The sequence below is a fragment of the Cebus imitator genome, unplaced genomic scaffold, assembly GCF_001604975.1.
Source record: "Cebus imitator isolate Cc_AM_T3 unplaced genomic scaffold, Cebus_imitator-1.0 Scaffold52, whole genome shotgun sequence".
NCBI lineage: Eukaryota > Metazoa > Chordata > Mammalia > Primates > Cebidae > Cebus > Cebus imitator.
Window position 1 is genome coordinate 2,425,173 of NW_016107367.1, and position 16,075 is coordinate 2,441,247.

Genomic DNA, 16,075 nt, shown 5'->3' on the forward strand with positions numbered 1-16,075 from the left:
GCCTCGGCCTCCCAAAGTGCTGGGATTACAGGCTTGAGCCACCGCGCCTGGCCTCTTTTTCTTCATTCTTATCTACACTTGTTTACTGAGTAATTCATTAATAAGACATACACATAAAGCACAAAAAAAGCTCTTCAATATCACTCGCATTCATCTATACTATCACAAACATCCTAAATCCCTTTCTCTAAATGAATTAAGTTTTTTACATAGGCATTAATCAACGTAATACTTCATATCAATCTGAAATAAAACATCAGCATGACTGACCTCCTTTGACTCACTCAAACCAAGGTACAGTAATTTTTACCATTGCTGATGCTGATCTCTCTGCTCCTAACACCATGGAAGAATAAGCCAATCAGGGCACAGGAGTTTGTGACCATGGAAGAATAAGCCAATCAGAGCACAGGAGATGATTACATATTCTCTTCATTGACCCATGATTCCTCCATCCTTTTATAGAGTCATTCAGGCATTTATAAATTTATATGAATATTTATTTCTTTTTCTCTTAATAAATCAAACATGAAATACACAAGTTAATCAGATAAAAAACGGTTACTTGTCACTTTCTGTGATCACCATTAGTCTAAGACAAAACACACTTGTTCCAATGTATTCATTCCAATTTAAATTAATAGTATTTTTCCCTCCTGTATATTTTAACAATGAGCATGCTTTACCACCTTGATGTATATTCATTATGTATTTATCTACTCTATCAGTGATTCCTTACAACTTTTAAGAATGCATGACCACAAAGATTCTTGTATATCACTGACACCGACTTAGCGGAGCTTGTAAAGAGAGGAAGTGGTCTGCACACTCACAGTGGTCTGCATTCCCCTCACACAGGGGCAGCCACAGAGCGCAGGCCGGGGAAGGATGCTTCCGCCAGCTGGAGTGGGTCCAATCTAAGGAGCAGCAACAGAACAGATGATTTTAAAATTCAAGCATTTCTCCAATGACCCTTGTTTTTCATCTCTCATTTAGTCACTTAAATCATCATTATCTGGAATATATTTATTTCATAGTCTCTTAAAACAAACAACTCTGAACTTGCCCCTAACAAGGACACTTATTATTCATCACCTTTGACTCTTACACCACCAGTCATCATCATTAGTCCAGGAATGGCTCATCTTTTCTTCATTCATTTCTACATTGTTTATTGATTAATTCAGTAATTTACTAATGATATGTTTAAAGTGCTACAATGTACAAAACCTGAAAAAAGCCTTGATATCCCTAATACGTGTACAGAATCACTCTCAGATCAATGTCACTCCTTTACTAAATATCCTCAGTTTTCTTAAATGAATTCACTGAATGAATTCATCAGTAGACTACTTCATACCAATTTCATGTTTGTCACTGGGCTGCAGTTGGCCTTCTTTAATATATTGTATGATTTTTAATACTATAGTAATTGTCCTTTAAAAAAGCACTCAAGCCAAGAACGTTGACTATTACTCATAATGGCCTCCAAGCTCCTAACACACAGTTGCAACCACACGGCCCAAGGGCATGAAGGGGTGCTTGAGACAACTCAGGTGAGACCACTCTGAGGTGCACAAAGTAGGACTACTGACAAAAAATTTGAGACCTTATGGCCATTGTTCCCTGCTCCGTGTCTAACATTTAACCAGTAATTAGGGCAATCATTAATCGGGAGGATATTACATTTTCTCTACAAATGAACAACTTCAAATTTGCCACAGACTCAGAGCATGAACATTGTCTGTAATTTAAACTGCCTGTGTCATCATTAACCAAAGAGGTAAAAGTCACATACCATTAATTTCTCATTGAATTTCATGTTTTCAACATACAGTGTTAGTATTTCCTGCCTTGCCACATATTTTTATATTTGGACAATGTTTCATCTATTTTATCTCAATTTACTTTTATATTTGTTCATTGATTCTTTTTATCAATCCAATTACAATAACAGAATGAACGTGCATGAAAAGAAAGAGTTCCACACACAAATAATTCATTATCCAAGACTCATACACAGGCAATTTTCATCATTAATCCAGGAAGGGCCCACTTTTCCCCAATTCATTTCCAAGTTATTTATTCATCAATTTAGTAATTATAATTTTAAAACTCTGTGATTCACAAAAATACAAAGATTTCTATCCCAAACATGTACTTAGAATCCTTCTCACTTCAATATCTCTTATGGTAATAACAATTACAGTATTTCATGTATGCACTGAACAATATAACACCTCTGAGTAATCCTGTGCTTATCACTGAGCTACAGCTCACCCTCTTTGATTATATTTCACGCTTTTTAATAATACAGTGACTGCCCATAAAGAAACCATGCAAAGCAAGGCAAGAACTTTAGCTATTACTCACATTGTTCTCTAGGCTCCTAATGCAGACATGCAACGAAAAATCTTGTGACCAAGGAGGAATTCTTAAGTCAGCTTGAGTGGGTCCATTCTGAGAAATATAAATCAGAGAAAAGGGTAAAAAGATTTTTTTTTAAATTGAGGCATTCTCTGCACAGAATGAAAAGGCATGAGCACAAAGACCAAAACCAAGATCCTCGTATATTCCCGGTAACTGCCTGCAGGGCCATCCAACCAGAGTAAATGAATTACATCTCTTTCACACGGGACCTCAGAGTTCCAGACACGTATTCATCGTCTATGACTCATACGCCACCAGTAGTCATCATTGATCCAGGACTGGCCCTTCTGCTCTATTGTCACCTACATTTGGTTATTGATTAATTCATTAAATCATAAAATGATAATGTTATTATTCACAAAAACTCAAGAAGAGTCCTTATATCCCAAATTGGTACATAGAATTATTCTCATATCAACATATCAGTTTCATTCTCTTATTTTTCATATATGCATTAATCGATACAATGTTTCAGACATCCCATATTTATCACTGTTATAATCATATTCATTACATTTTATGCTTTTTAATAATATAGTGAATAATCTTAAGATAAAAGAAATACTGAAACCAAGAAAATAATTTCAGGCATTACTCACTTTAGTCTCCGTGCTCTTAATACAGAGAGGCAACCACAGAACTTGTGGCCATGATAGTATCCATTCTAAGAGTATGAAGCAGAGCAAACGATAAAAAATATTAAGACATTATCACCATTGATTCTTGATTCCTGCTTTCTGCATTTCATTTACTAGGTCACTTAGGTATCTATTATTTGTTTGCTCTGTGTGTGTGTATATATACATATATCCATATGTGTGTGTGTGTGTGTGTGTGTGTGTGTGTGTGTATCTTATGCAAAGAAATACATCTATCATGAGAATAATCCAGAACAATAAAATCAACTCTTACCTATCAATTTCTGTATGATTCTTACCAAAAGTAGTAACATCTTTTATTATTTGTAAATGAATGCAAGTGCTTTAAATTTTGATTAATAATATTTCTTGCCTCCACACATATGTTCATAGTTGGACAATGCTTGACTCTCTTTTCCTTTATACATTAATTTGTATTAGTTTAATGAATCTATTATTGATCCATTGATAGTAATAAATAATCTATGGAATCAATACATGGATATCATCTATATATTCCTGATATTTCTCTGTAAGTCAATTTCAACAGAGGGAGTAGAATAACTATGTGTTGTGTTGGACCTCAGAGTTTCAGACACATATTATTCATCGTCCATAACTCCAATGCCACCATTTGTCATCATTGGTCCATGACTGTGTCTCCTCTCCTTCATGTGTTTCTACATTTTTATCAACTAAATGATCATTATTGACATTAACACATGGTTCAGACAAAGCCAACAACAAGGTCTTTGAATATCTATAACATCTACAGAGTCATTTTCAACATAGACTAGATCCCTTTCATTAATTGGCCACAATGTTGCACAGGATAAATTAAACAACATACTGTTTCATGTCACGCTCATCACTGAGCCGGGGTTAACTTTGTATTCATTTAATACTTCTTAATTTTTTGATTGACAGAGAAAATTATATTTATTTACCATGCACAACGTGATGTTCTGAAATATACATACATTGTGGAATAACTAAATCTATCTAATTGACATATGTATTACATCTCAGAGTGATCATTTTGTGGTGAGAACACTTAACATTTACTCTCTAGCATTTTTCAAGAATATGATAGATAACATTACCTATAGTCACCATGTTGTATAATATTTCTCTGAACTTATTTCTCCTCTCTAACTGAACAATTTAATACATTTTATAATAATACCAAGAATATCCTCAAACAAATTACTGAAACCAAGATAAGAACTTTGACTAAATTTACCTTGGTGTCTTTCCAAACACAGAGCCAGCACAAAAATTTTGATCCCAACAGAATGCTTGAAACAGCTCGCTGTATCCATTCTGAAGAGTAGAAAGCACAGAAGAGGATTTAAAAACGCTGACATGTTCTCTCCATTGATTCACGTCATCTGGCATTTGTCGACACTGCCTTTTAGGCCTTTATTAATTTATGGAATATTTATGTATTTTTCACTTAATAAACTTTAAAACTTGGAAATGAATGAGAGCAAGACCTATCCCCTGTTACAGTCTATGTCATTGGTAGTCCAAGACATAAAATCCTTGATCCATTTATTACCCATTCCATTTCTATTAATATTCATTTTCCTTACTATGAAGTTTAGTAATAAACAATGCTTCACCGTCTTCATTCCTATTTTTACATGTTTATTTATTCTGCCCTTGATTCATTTACAATAATGTTTTTAAATTCATGAACACAAATATGAAGAACACAACCCTCATAGATTCTGACATCTGTGCATGAGTTCCCTTCAAAATGGGGAACAGATTAGATCCCATTTGTGTTGGACCTCAGAGTTCCAGGCACGTGCTATTCACTGGGCATGACTCATACACCACCAGTCATCATCATTGGTCCAAGATCTCTTTGATTTCACACTAATACAAATTTATCTATTTATTAATTCATTAATAAGAAATACACATCAGTCAGAAAATATAAGAATGATATTCATAAAGATTCCTGACATTCATCTACAGATTCATTTCCATAGACTAAATCTCTTCGTTACTGTCTTCTGTGGTGATGACCTTCTTTGGTCCATATAGTGACCAATCATTATAATACGTCTATCAATCTGATAGTCCATATATTGACCAATCGCTATAATAAGTCTATCAATCTGATAGTAAAATTGGCATGTTTGGGCCTCTTTGGTTACGTTTAGTACATTTTAATAATATAGGAAATACCTTTGTGTAAAAAATCTACACCAACAAAGACAAGAGCATTGACTATTACTCACATTGGTCTTCACACTCTAACACAGAGATGCAGCCAAGATGCTGGTGAGCAGGGATGAGATCGAATCACCTCAAAAGCAGCTATTCTGAGGAGTATGGAGCAAAAAAAGATGATTAAAAAATGAGACATTCCTCCATTGATCCTTGCTTAGCATCTTCCATTTAGTCATTAATTCAGATAATATTACTTGGAGTATATTTATTTCCTTTTCTCTTGAAATGAATAATTTTGAACCTGCCACTGATCCAGAACAAAGACATTATCTAATTAATACAGTCCATGTCATCCTTTGCCAAAATAAACGGCTATGCACCAGTTACCTCTCTTTGGATTTCAGTGTTTTCTAGATATATTAACAAATTTCCTTGTCTCACTACAAATTTTTATAGACAATGTTTTCCCCATTTTACCTTTATTTATGTATTGTTTATTGATTGTTTCATTGACCCAATCATAATAATAACATAACAATGCATGAACAAAGAGACCCAATTTCTTTTGTGAAGGACCTCAGAGTTCCAGACACACATTCATCATGTATGATTCATGCGCCACCAGTGGTCATCATCGATCCAGGATTGGGCCTCCTTTTCTCCATTCTTTTCTATATTGTCTGTTGATTTAATCATTAGTTCACTAACAGTAAATTAAAACCCTATGATTCACAAAACCCCAAGAACAGCCTCGATGTTCTTAATCTGTATATACAATCATCTTATCTCAATGTATCTTCTGCATTAATTATTCTCAGATTTTCACACATGTATTAATCAATATAATGTTTCACATTAATTTCATATTTGTCATTTCTAACAGTGGGCCTTACGTGATTATATTTCACAATTTTTGGCAATGCAGTGAATATCTGAAACCACCTAAACCACAGCAAGAACTTTGACTATTACGCACGTTGATCTCTAAGCTCTGATACAGAGGTACAACCACAGGGCTGGTGGCCATGGAAGAAGGCATAAATCACCTTGAGATTAGCACTCTGAAGAGTACAAAAAAGGGAAGATGATTTTTTAAAATTAGATATTCCTCCACTGACCCTTGCTTATTGAGGTGTTTTGTGCGTTGGACCTCAGAGCTCCAGATACGTATTATCCATCACCTAATGCTTACATGCCGGCGGCTGTCATCACTGGTCCAGGAAGCCCCGCTTTCTTTCCATTCTTCACCACATTGTTTATTGATTAATTCATAAATTCACCGATAATATTTTTTAAAGCCTACGATTCACAAACCTCCAACAAAAGCCTACCTATTTGTTAGGTATCCATCCTTATTCACACATCAGTATATAACTTTTATTATTTAGCTCGATTTTTCCTATATGCATTAATCAGTGTAATGATTCATGTTAACCCCAAATGATGATGTTTCCATTAGGCCTTTTGTGATTATATTTCACACTTTTTAATAATACAGTGAACTTCCTTAAACAAACCACACAACCCATGACAAAAATTTTGACTCTTACTCACATTGGTCTCCAGGCTCTTAATAGAGATTCAACCATACAGTCAGAACCACGGGGAGAATTCTTAAATCAGCTCAGATGGGTCCAATGTGAGAAAAACAGGACAGAACAGAAGATTTTAAAAAGAAGAAGGAGAAGAGACATCTGAGACATTCTCTCCATTGATTCTTGCTTTTTACCTTTAGTCATTTAAGTAATCATAAATTTGGAGTATTTTCTCTTAAGAGAATAATCAAATTCAAAATTGCCATCTATCCAGAACATGAATACTGTCTGTAACTTACACCATTCTGAGCTAAGGAGGTAAGGGTCATGTGAAAGTTATTTCAAATTGAAGTTGAGCATTTTTCTAATACATTAGTAGTGTTTCTTTGCTCACCACATATTTTTAATTTGAACAATACTTCATTAATTTACTTATTGATTGGTTCTTTCATTGATCCAATTATAATAATAGAATCAAAGTATATGAACACAAAGATCAAGCCCAAGATCTTTGGATAGTCCCAATATGGTCCTAGACAGCACCTTATCTCAAGAACATGGATGACATGTCTTTTGTGTTGAACATCGAAGTCCAGACATGTTTTACTCATCGTATGTGGCTCATGCTGTCACTGGTCTCAATTTTCATAATTTCTACTTTTGTTTTGAATGAATCGTTAATCAATTTCTATGAGTAAAATAAGAACATGATTCACCAAAATCTACAAACACGATGCCTGACATAACAAACACCTGTCTAGAGAATCCTTTTCCAAGTTGACAATGTCGCTTTCATTAATCCACCTCTATGTGGCACATTATTGATTAACAAATATGTTCGCCATCAGGCCATGGTTAAATTTTCAATAATTTGTATTTTTTAATAATACTGTGAATACCTTTAATCAAGTACCCAAAGGAAGACAAAACTTCTGGCTATTACCCACGTTAGTTGCTTTCCAGACACAACAGCAATACAGGTTTCCATCCTAGCAGAGCGCCAAGTCCACTTGGTGCATCTATGCTGCTCCATCTTTATACAAAGCAGGGGAGACAATCAAAAAATGAGAAATTCTCTCCACTGACTGATATATGCCACCACCTGTTTGTACCATCTTTTTGGCTTTTAATAATTTATGGGGCTGGGCGCAGGGGCTCACACCTGTAATCCCAGCACTTTGGGAGGTCAAGGTGGGTAGATCACCTGAGGTCAGGAGTTTGAGATCAGCCTGGCCAATGTGGTGAAACCCCGCCTCTACTAAAAATACAAAAATTAGCTGGGCGCGGTGGCAGGTGCCTGTAATCCCAGCCACTTGGGAGGCTAAGACAGGAGAATCACTTGAACTCAGGAGGCGGAGGATACAGTGACCCAAGATTGTGCCACTGCACTCCAACCTGGGCAACAAGAGAGAAACTCCATCTCAAAATAATAATAATAATTTATGGAAATATTTCTTTGTTTTTCTCTTAATAAAATGAACTTCAAACTTGTAACTGACTAAGAATAATTATTATCCGTCACAGTTGATGTCATCTTTAGCCCAAGACATAATAAATTTGTTCTATGTATTATCCGTTCTAACTTATACTAATAATCCGTTTTCGGGGTTTTGTGGTTGTTGTGTTGTTGTTGAGGCAGAGTCTCCCTCTGTCGTCCAGGCTAGAGTGCAGTGGCATGATCTCAGCTCACTGCAACCCCGGGTTCCAACGATTCTCCTACCTCAGCCTCCTGTGTAGCTGGGACTACAGGTGTGTGCCACCATGCCTGGCTAATTTTTGTATTTTTTAGTAGAGATGGGGTTTCGCCATATTGGTCAGGCTGGTCTCGAACTCCTGACCTCGTTATCCTCCCATCACAGCTTCCCAAAGCGCTGGGATTACAAGCGTGAGCCACCGCGCCCAGCCTAATCCATTTTCTTTGTTACGTATTTTAGCAACAAGAAAATGCTTCACTCTCTTCTATTCATTTATACATTCATTTATTTATCCTGCCCTTGATTCTTTTACAATAATATTTTTCAAATACTAACATAAATATACTGAAAAAGAACCTTGCATATCCTGATATCTGTCTATTAGATCCCTTCACAAAGGAGGAACAGACTGGATCCCATTTGTGTTGGACCTCAGAGTTCTAAACACAGGGTATTCACTGTGCATGACTCATACGCCACCGGTAGTCATCATTGGTCCAGGATCAGCCCTCTTTCTCCATTCCTATCTTAATTTGTTTATTCATTAATGTATGAACAAAGAAATACACAGAAATCTAGAAAGAAAAATAAGAATTAGATTCTTAATATCCCTAACATCCATATATATAATCCTTTCCACAGAGACTGAATTTCTTTCATTAACTGAGCTGTTGCATAGATGTGTTACTTAGTATAATGCTTCACACCAATCTGATATTTAACATGGACAGATTTCCCTTATTTGATTATATTTAATACTTTAAAATAATACAGCAAATACCATTCTAAAAACCGCTCGATTTGGTGTAAGAACACGGGCTGCTACTCACATTGGTCTGCATGCTCCTGACACACAGATGCGACCACAGAGCTCATGGCCATGGCAGAGTGCTTGAATCAACTCAAGTGCGTTCATTCTGAGGATTACTGAGCAGAATAGTTGATTTTTAAAAGGTTGTAACATTCTTTCCACTGGCCTTCAACTCCTCTTTCCGTTAGTCATATACAATTAGTAATTTGTAATAATGCTTATTTTTCTCCTATGCAGGCTAACGACGTCAATCTTGCCACTGACCCAGAAAATGAATACAGATATTTATCTATTACTGTCCACATCGTATTTAGCCAAAGATTTAACAATCCTGTACCATTTATTTCTCTTTAGACTGCAGAGTTTCCAGCATATAATAATACTATTTCTTGCCACGTCATCTATTTTTATAATTGGACAATGGTTCACATGAGTCATCTTTATTTAGTTATATATTTGTTCATTGATTCTTGTATTGATCCAATTACAATAATAGAAGGAAAATCATGAGCAGAAAGGACTGGCTTTCTTTTGCATTGGACCTCAGAGTTCCAGACACGTATTATTCATCATCCAAGACTCATACGCCGGTATTCGTCATCATTGGTCCAGGCAGGGCCCACTTTCTTTTCATCCAAATCTACAGTATTTGCTGCTTAATTCAGTAATTCATGTGGAATCGTTATAAAAATTCATGGTTCACTAATTGAAGTATATATTGATATTCATTATATATGCAAACACACACATGTATATATATTAGTTGATTATTTTTTTTATTTTCAATAACACAGTAAATACCCTTAAACAAACCACCCAAACCACACAAGAACTTGACTATTACTCACATTGAAATCTTTCATGTAAGGACAACAACACAGGTCTTGATCAGGGCTAAATTCATAATCAGCTCAGTGCATCCATTCTAAAGAGTCCAAAGCAGAGAAGATGACAAAAATACTGAGACATTCTTTCCATCAATCCATACATGTCACCATTCATTTACATTGTCACTTTGGCTTCTATTAACCAATGGTAATGGTTATTAATAAAATAGAATTTAAGGTTGTAAGTAATTGAAAGTAGTAGCTATAACCTATCACAATCTATGTCATTTTTGGTCCAAGACATAATACCTTTCATCCATGCATATATTATCCATTCCGATTTAAATTAAAATTAATTTTACATAATATATATTTTAAAAATAAACAATGCTTCACCTCCTTATCTTCTTCATTTATACATTTATTTATTCATCCTGCCCTTGACTCTTTTACAACAATATATTTTTAATTCATGAGCAGGAAGATCATGAAGAAGATCCTTCTATATCCTGTATCTTGACATCTGTTTATAAGGGGGAATGGACGAGGTCCCATTGTATTGGACCTCAGAGTTCCAGGCACATGACATTCACTGTGCATGACTCATATGCCACCACTTGCCATCACTGGTCCAGGATCAGCCGTCTTTCTCTATTACCATCTAAATTTGTTTGTTGACTAATCCACCAACAAGGAAATACATATAAGTCTTCAAAAAAAGAATGAGATTCTTGAATGTCCCTAACATTCATCCATATAATCATTTCCACAAAAACTAAATGTCTTTCATTAACTGAGCTCAATGTTTCACATACACATTAATTAACGTAAAGTTTTTAATCTAATGTTTAAATATTGCATTCTTTACCTTCTTTAGTTGTGTTTAATACTTCTTATAATATAGCAAATAACAATGCAAATAATATAGCAAATAGTCGATGCTCCTTCAAAACAAGAAGGAGCATTGACAATGACTCACATTGGTCTTCATGCTCCGAACGCATAGATGCAGCCACAGAGCTTGTAACCATGGGATCAGCGGGCAAACATCCATCCCGAAGCTCGCAGAGCAGAGCACAAACAGATGAGACAGTCCTCCTTGATCTGTGTTTGTCATCTTCCCTTGAGGAAAACATTTGAGAAATCATTATTTGAAGGATACTTATTTTATTTTCTCTTAAGAAAATGAATACCTTGCAACTTTCCTTGACCCAGATGTTGACTTTTATGTATAAATACCAAATGTATCATCCTTGGTCAAACAAGTTACAGTGGTGTAACGTTTATTTCTCTTGAGACGTCAATGCTTTAATATAATATTTTAACATATTATTATATTTAACATGTTAAATATTACATTAAATATTATATATTAATTAATATTACTTTCTATTTAATATATAAAAGCTTTAATATAATAATAACACATCTTGCCTCACCACTTATTTTATCATTGGACAATACTTCATCCCCTTCATATACGTGCATGTATACGTAAAAATTATTTCATTTATCCAATTGTAATAATAGAATGAAGTGAACAAACCCAAAGACCAAAAGCAAACATATTGTGTATTCACAGGATCATTTGAATCAGAAGGAATGGGCCAGATTTCATTTGTGATGGACCTCGGAGTTTCAGACACGTATTTGTTGTATCTGGCTCATACGCCACCAAGTAGTCATCATTGATCAGGGCTGATCTCTATTTTGCTGTTCATTTCTACCTTGTCTATTGATTAAGTCATTTATTCATTAGTAACTTTCAAGGCTCATGATTCACAAAATCCAATAACACTTCTGATATTCCATATCAGTATGTAGAATCGCTGAAACATTAGGTGTGTTTCATTATCCTGTTTTATATATACGCATCATCAATATAATATTTCATGTCACTCCCATATAATTGGGATAGCATTGGCCATCTTCAAGTGTATTTCACACTTTTAAATAATACATTGAGTAGTCTTAAACAAACCACCGAAACCAAAGTAAGGACTTTGACCATTACTCACATTGGTCTGCATGCTCCTTCCTAAGCAGGGTGCAAACAGAGTACATGACCTTGGAGGATGTTCTGATCCTCAAATATGAACAAGGACATCCATTCTGATGAGTACAGAGCAGAGAAGATGATAACAAATTTGAGACATTGTCACCATTGATCCTTGCTTTTCACCTATAATTAGCTAGTCACTTATGCAATCATTATTTGGATTTCATATTAATTTCATTTTCTGTTAAGAAAATTTCATTAATCATAGTAATGTCATTCTTTGTTAAGAAAATGAACAATTTCAATCTTGCTACTGGCCAAGAATTTGAACATTGTCTATAATTATAGTGGCTATATTATCATTGGTCAAAGAGGTGACAGGCATGTGCCATTTATTGCTCTTTGGACTTCATGTTTTCAATACATATGAAATGCTTCTTGCTCACTAGATTTTTATAATCAGAAAATTATTAACATTATTTATCTTTTTATATATAATATATATATTATATACAGGCTCTCACATTGAGCAACTATAAAAATATAATGAAAATAAGTAAACACAAAGATCAAAAACAAATAAATTCTGTATTTCTGACATCTATATATATAGGATCATTTCAAACATACAGAATGAGCTCAATTTCTTTTGTGATGGACCTCAGAGCTCCAGACACATATTCAACATATAAGACTCATATGCCACCGGCAGTCATCATCAGCCTAGGATGGATCATCTCTGTCTTCACTCACTCTTTCTTGTCTGTTGACTGACTCGTTAACTTACTAGTAAGTTCCTATGATTCAAAATAAAACCCAACAATAACCTGGATATTCCATCTCTGTATCTAGAATCATTCTAACACTGATATGTCTGTTTGATTAATTGCCCTCATCTATGCATTACCAATATAATACTTTATATAACTCTCATATCTGTCATAGGGAAAACATTGGCCATCTTCGTATTATACGCTTGTTTTTTTAGATGGAGTCTCATTCTGTTGTGCAGGCTTGAGGGCAGTAGTGCAATCTTGGCTCACTGCAAGCTTCACCTCCCGAGTTCAAGTGATTCTCCTGCCTCAACCTCCCAAGTAGCCGGGATTACAGGCACCCACCCCCATACCCAGCTGATTTTTGTGTTTTTAGTAGAGACAGGGTTTCACCATGTTGGCCAGGCTGGTCTCAAACTCCTGACCTCAGGTGATTCACCCGCCTCAGCCTCCCAAAGTGCTTGGATTACAGGCGTGAGCCACCGCACCTGGCCTATTAAAAACTATTTTATAATACATGACATAGTCTTCAACAAAGCACCACAACAAGAGCTTTGGCCATTACTCACATGGGTCTGCACGCCCCTTCCTAAGCACAGTGCAAACAGAGGACCATGGGAGAATTCTTAAAACAGTACAAGCATGTCCATTTTGAGGAGAACAGAGCAGAGAAGATAACAACAAATTTGAGACATTATCACCATTGATCTTTGCCTTTCACCTTTCATTTAGTGAGTCATTTAGGCCGTAATTATTTGGACTGCATTTATTTCATTTTCTCTTAAGAAGATGGACAATTTTGAACTTGCCACTAACCAAAAAACCAAACGTTATTTATAATTATACTATCTATGTCATCATTGGCCAAAGAGGTAACAGGCATGCACCATTTATCTCTCTCTGGACTTCACTGTTTTCAATACATATTAATAATATATCCTGAAATACTGGAACACTGCTTCACCCATTTTATCTTTACTTATGTATTTGTTTATTGATTCTTACATTGATCCAATTATAAAAATAGAATGAAAATATCACAAAGCAAAATATTTCTGAAATATTTCTATAGCATCATTAGAGGCAGGGAGAATGGACCATGCCTCTTCTCTAACAGACCTCGGAGCTTCAGAGACATGTTCATCATCTAAGGCTCATATGCCACCAGTGGCCATCATCGATCCAGGATCGGTCCTCTTTTTCCCCACTCCCTTCCGCATTATCTATTGATTAGTTAATTCGTTCGCTAATAATTTTAAAGCCCTATATTCTCAAAACCCAAGAATGGCCTTGATATTTCTAGTCTGTATATAAAGTCATCTTACATCAATGTATCTCCTTTATTAATTACCTCCAGTTTTTCATGTATCCATTAATTTATATAGTGCTTCATATCAATTTTGTCACTGGGCCACAGCTGGTCTTCTTTGATTATATTTCACTCTTTTCAATAACATAGTGAGTGAATACCCTTACGCAAACCACCCACACAAAGACGCCAACTTTGATTATCACTCACATTGGTCTCCACACTTCTAATGCCCCATGGCAACCATAGGGCTTGTGACCATGGAAGCGTGCTTACATCAGTTTAAGAGTATCCATTCTAGGATTACCAAGCAGAACACATGGTGAAAAAACTTAAGACCTTATCTGCATTTATCCCTCCTTTCCAAATTTCATTTACTTATTAATTTTTCATTATAAACATGTATTTTTTTCTCTCTGTCTCAACAACAGGAAAAATGTCAAACTTGCAACCAGCCCAGAAAATAAAACTTGATTGATACAGAAAGCCTCAATGTTTTATATATCAAAGGAGGTAATTTACATCAATCCCAACTTCATTACTGGGGTGCATTTGGCCCTCTTTGATTATATTTCATATGCCATTATATAATGAATGCCCTTAGATAAATCACACAAACAGAGACACAAAATGTGATTGTTACTCACACTGGTCTCCATGCTCCTACTGCTGACAGCCTCCATCCTGAGGAACGCAAAGGAGAACCAGTGATCAGAAGGTGGAGACGTTCTCTCCACTGGTAATGGCTTTCCAGCTTTCATTTCTTCAGTCACACAGATAGTTACGAATTGATGCTATTGTCTCTTCTCCTAAAAATAGGACAGAATGGTACTTGCCACTGATACAGAACAATAACACTGACTGTTACTTCTCATTGTCTATACCCATCGTCCCCAACATGTTTAGCACCCAGGACGGGTTTTGCAGAAGACAATCTTCCTACGGACCAGGGCAGGGAGGTGTGGTTTGGGGATGAAACTGCTCTACCTTAGATCATCAGGCATTAGATTCTCATAAGAAGCATGTGACCTAGATCCCTGGCATGCACAGTTCACAAGAGGCTCTGCTCCTATGAGAATCTAATGTCACCACTGATCTGACAAGAGGCAGAGCTCAGGTGGTGATGCTTGCTCAGCCACCGCTCGCCTCCTGCAGTGAGGCCTGGTTCCTAACCCGCCTTGCACGGATACTGGTCCACAGCCCTGAGGTTAGGGACCACTGATCTATGATTCTGTGCCAAAGAGATGATACCCTTGGCCCCACTTATTTACTCATTGGCCTTTGGACTTTCAAATTATATTAATAGTATTTCAGGCCTCACCTCTCATTTTCATTATTGGACACTGCTTCACCCTTTCATGTTCATTGAATTGTATAAACTTTGTCATTGATTGTTTTGGAACAATACAATCAAAATTCATATCCATGAAAGTCCAAGAACATCACCTTAACACGTATTTAATCGTTCTACAGGACTGCATCCACCAGAAGTCACGGGCTAGGTCTCTCTCTAGGTACTAATCTCACTTTCCAGCATCTATTTACTCATCATCTACGACTAAATATGCCGCCAGCCATCACCGCTGGTTTAGGATTTGACATCCTTTTCCTATATTTGTTGATTTATTAGTTTTTCAATAAATTATAGTAAATAAATTTACCTGAGTCACAAATTCCATAGAACATTCTTAAGTATCCAAAAAAACTGTCTACAGAGTAAATTCATTCAACAACTATATCCTTCATTAATTAATCTGTGTTGTCCATATCCATTAAAGAACTTGTATTTCATATCAATCACATAGTATGCCGTAGTCAACTTCTTTGACTTAACATATTATGTAAATAATACAGTAAATTTTTTTTTTTTTTTTT

The 16,075-nt window shown here is 35.6% G+C and overlaps 2 long non-coding RNA genes, 12 other non-coding genes and 1 pseudogene across 20 annotated transcripts in view; all 15 read right to left on the minus strand.

The window, feature by feature from the left end:
* The window catches only part of LOC108304065, a 7,130-nt gene extending 6,789 nt beyond the window's left edge, over positions 1-341 (minus strand). The window contains exon 1 of the long non-coding RNA XR_005200165.1: positions 271-341. This is a non-coding gene — a long non-coding RNA (uncharacterized LOC108304065). The remainder of the gene's footprint in view (positions 1-270) is intronic.
* A 214-nt stretch (positions 342-555) lies between these two features.
* The window catches only part of LOC108304059, a 25,128-nt gene continuing 9,608 nt past the window's right edge, over positions 556-16,075 (minus strand). For 2 of the 7 annotated variants that reach the window (XR_005200160.1, XR_005200158.1), the window contains exons 3-9: positions 9,312-10,217; positions 7,687-7,820; positions 6,229-6,313; positions 5,321-5,404; positions 4,312-4,391; positions 2,374-3,094; positions 2,088-2,117 (exon numbers count right to left, since the gene is read on the minus strand). This is a non-coding gene — a long non-coding RNA (uncharacterized LOC108304059). Of the gene's footprint in view, positions 918-2,087; positions 2,118-2,373; positions 3,095-4,311; positions 4,392-5,320; positions 5,405-6,228; positions 6,314-7,686; positions 7,821-9,311; positions 10,218-11,098; positions 12,527-13,460; positions 13,520-16,075 lie in introns of those variants that run through there. The other 5 variants (XR_005200163.1, XR_005200162.1, XR_005200164.1 and 2 more) reach the window with 5 other exon arrangements.
* Positions 1,057-1,133, minus strand: LOC119471161. The gene has a single exon (XR_005200198.1). It is a non-coding gene; the product is annotated as a small nucleolar RNA SNORD113/SNORD114 family (small nucleolar RNA).
* On the minus strand, positions 1,959-2,044 carry LOC119471165 (annotated as a pseudogene).
* On the minus strand, positions 2,634-2,705 carry LOC119471187. Its single transcript, XR_005200218.1, has one exon. It is a non-coding gene; the product is annotated as a small nucleolar RNA SNORD113/SNORD114 family (small nucleolar RNA).
* Positions 3,645-3,719, minus strand: LOC119471190. The gene has a single exon (XR_005200221.1). It is a non-coding gene; the product is annotated as a small nucleolar RNA SNORD113/SNORD114 family (small nucleolar RNA).
* Positions 4,859-4,933, minus strand: LOC119471197. The gene has a single exon (XR_005200228.1). It is a non-coding gene; the product is annotated as a small nucleolar RNA SNORD113/SNORD114 family (small nucleolar RNA).
* LOC119471192 lies at positions 5,823-5,894 on the minus strand. The gene has a single exon (XR_005200223.1). It is a non-coding gene; the product is annotated as a small nucleolar RNA SNORD113/SNORD114 family (small nucleolar RNA).
* LOC119471215 lies at positions 6,397-6,471 on the minus strand. The gene has a single exon (XR_005200242.1). It is a non-coding gene; the product is annotated as a small nucleolar RNA SNORD113/SNORD114 family (small nucleolar RNA).
* Positions 8,907-8,981, minus strand: LOC119471189. The gene has a single exon (XR_005200220.1). It is a non-coding gene; the product is annotated as a small nucleolar RNA SNORD113/SNORD114 family (small nucleolar RNA).
* Positions 9,829-9,903, minus strand: LOC119471191. Its single transcript, XR_005200222.1, has one exon. It is a non-coding gene; the product is annotated as a small nucleolar RNA SNORD113/SNORD114 family (small nucleolar RNA).
* Positions 10,679-10,753, minus strand: LOC119471194. The gene has a single exon (XR_005200225.1). It is a non-coding gene; the product is annotated as a small nucleolar RNA SNORD113/SNORD114 family (small nucleolar RNA).
* LOC119471223 lies at positions 11,743-11,815 on the minus strand. The gene has a single exon (XR_005200250.1). It is a non-coding gene; the product is annotated as a small nucleolar RNA SNORD113/SNORD114 family (small nucleolar RNA).
* On the minus strand, positions 12,773-12,844 carry LOC119471204. The gene has a single exon (XR_005200235.1). It is a non-coding gene; the product is annotated as a small nucleolar RNA SNORD113/SNORD114 family (small nucleolar RNA).
* Positions 14,005-14,076, minus strand: LOC119471210. Its single transcript, XR_005200239.1, has one exon. It is a non-coding gene; the product is annotated as a small nucleolar RNA SNORD113/SNORD114 family (small nucleolar RNA).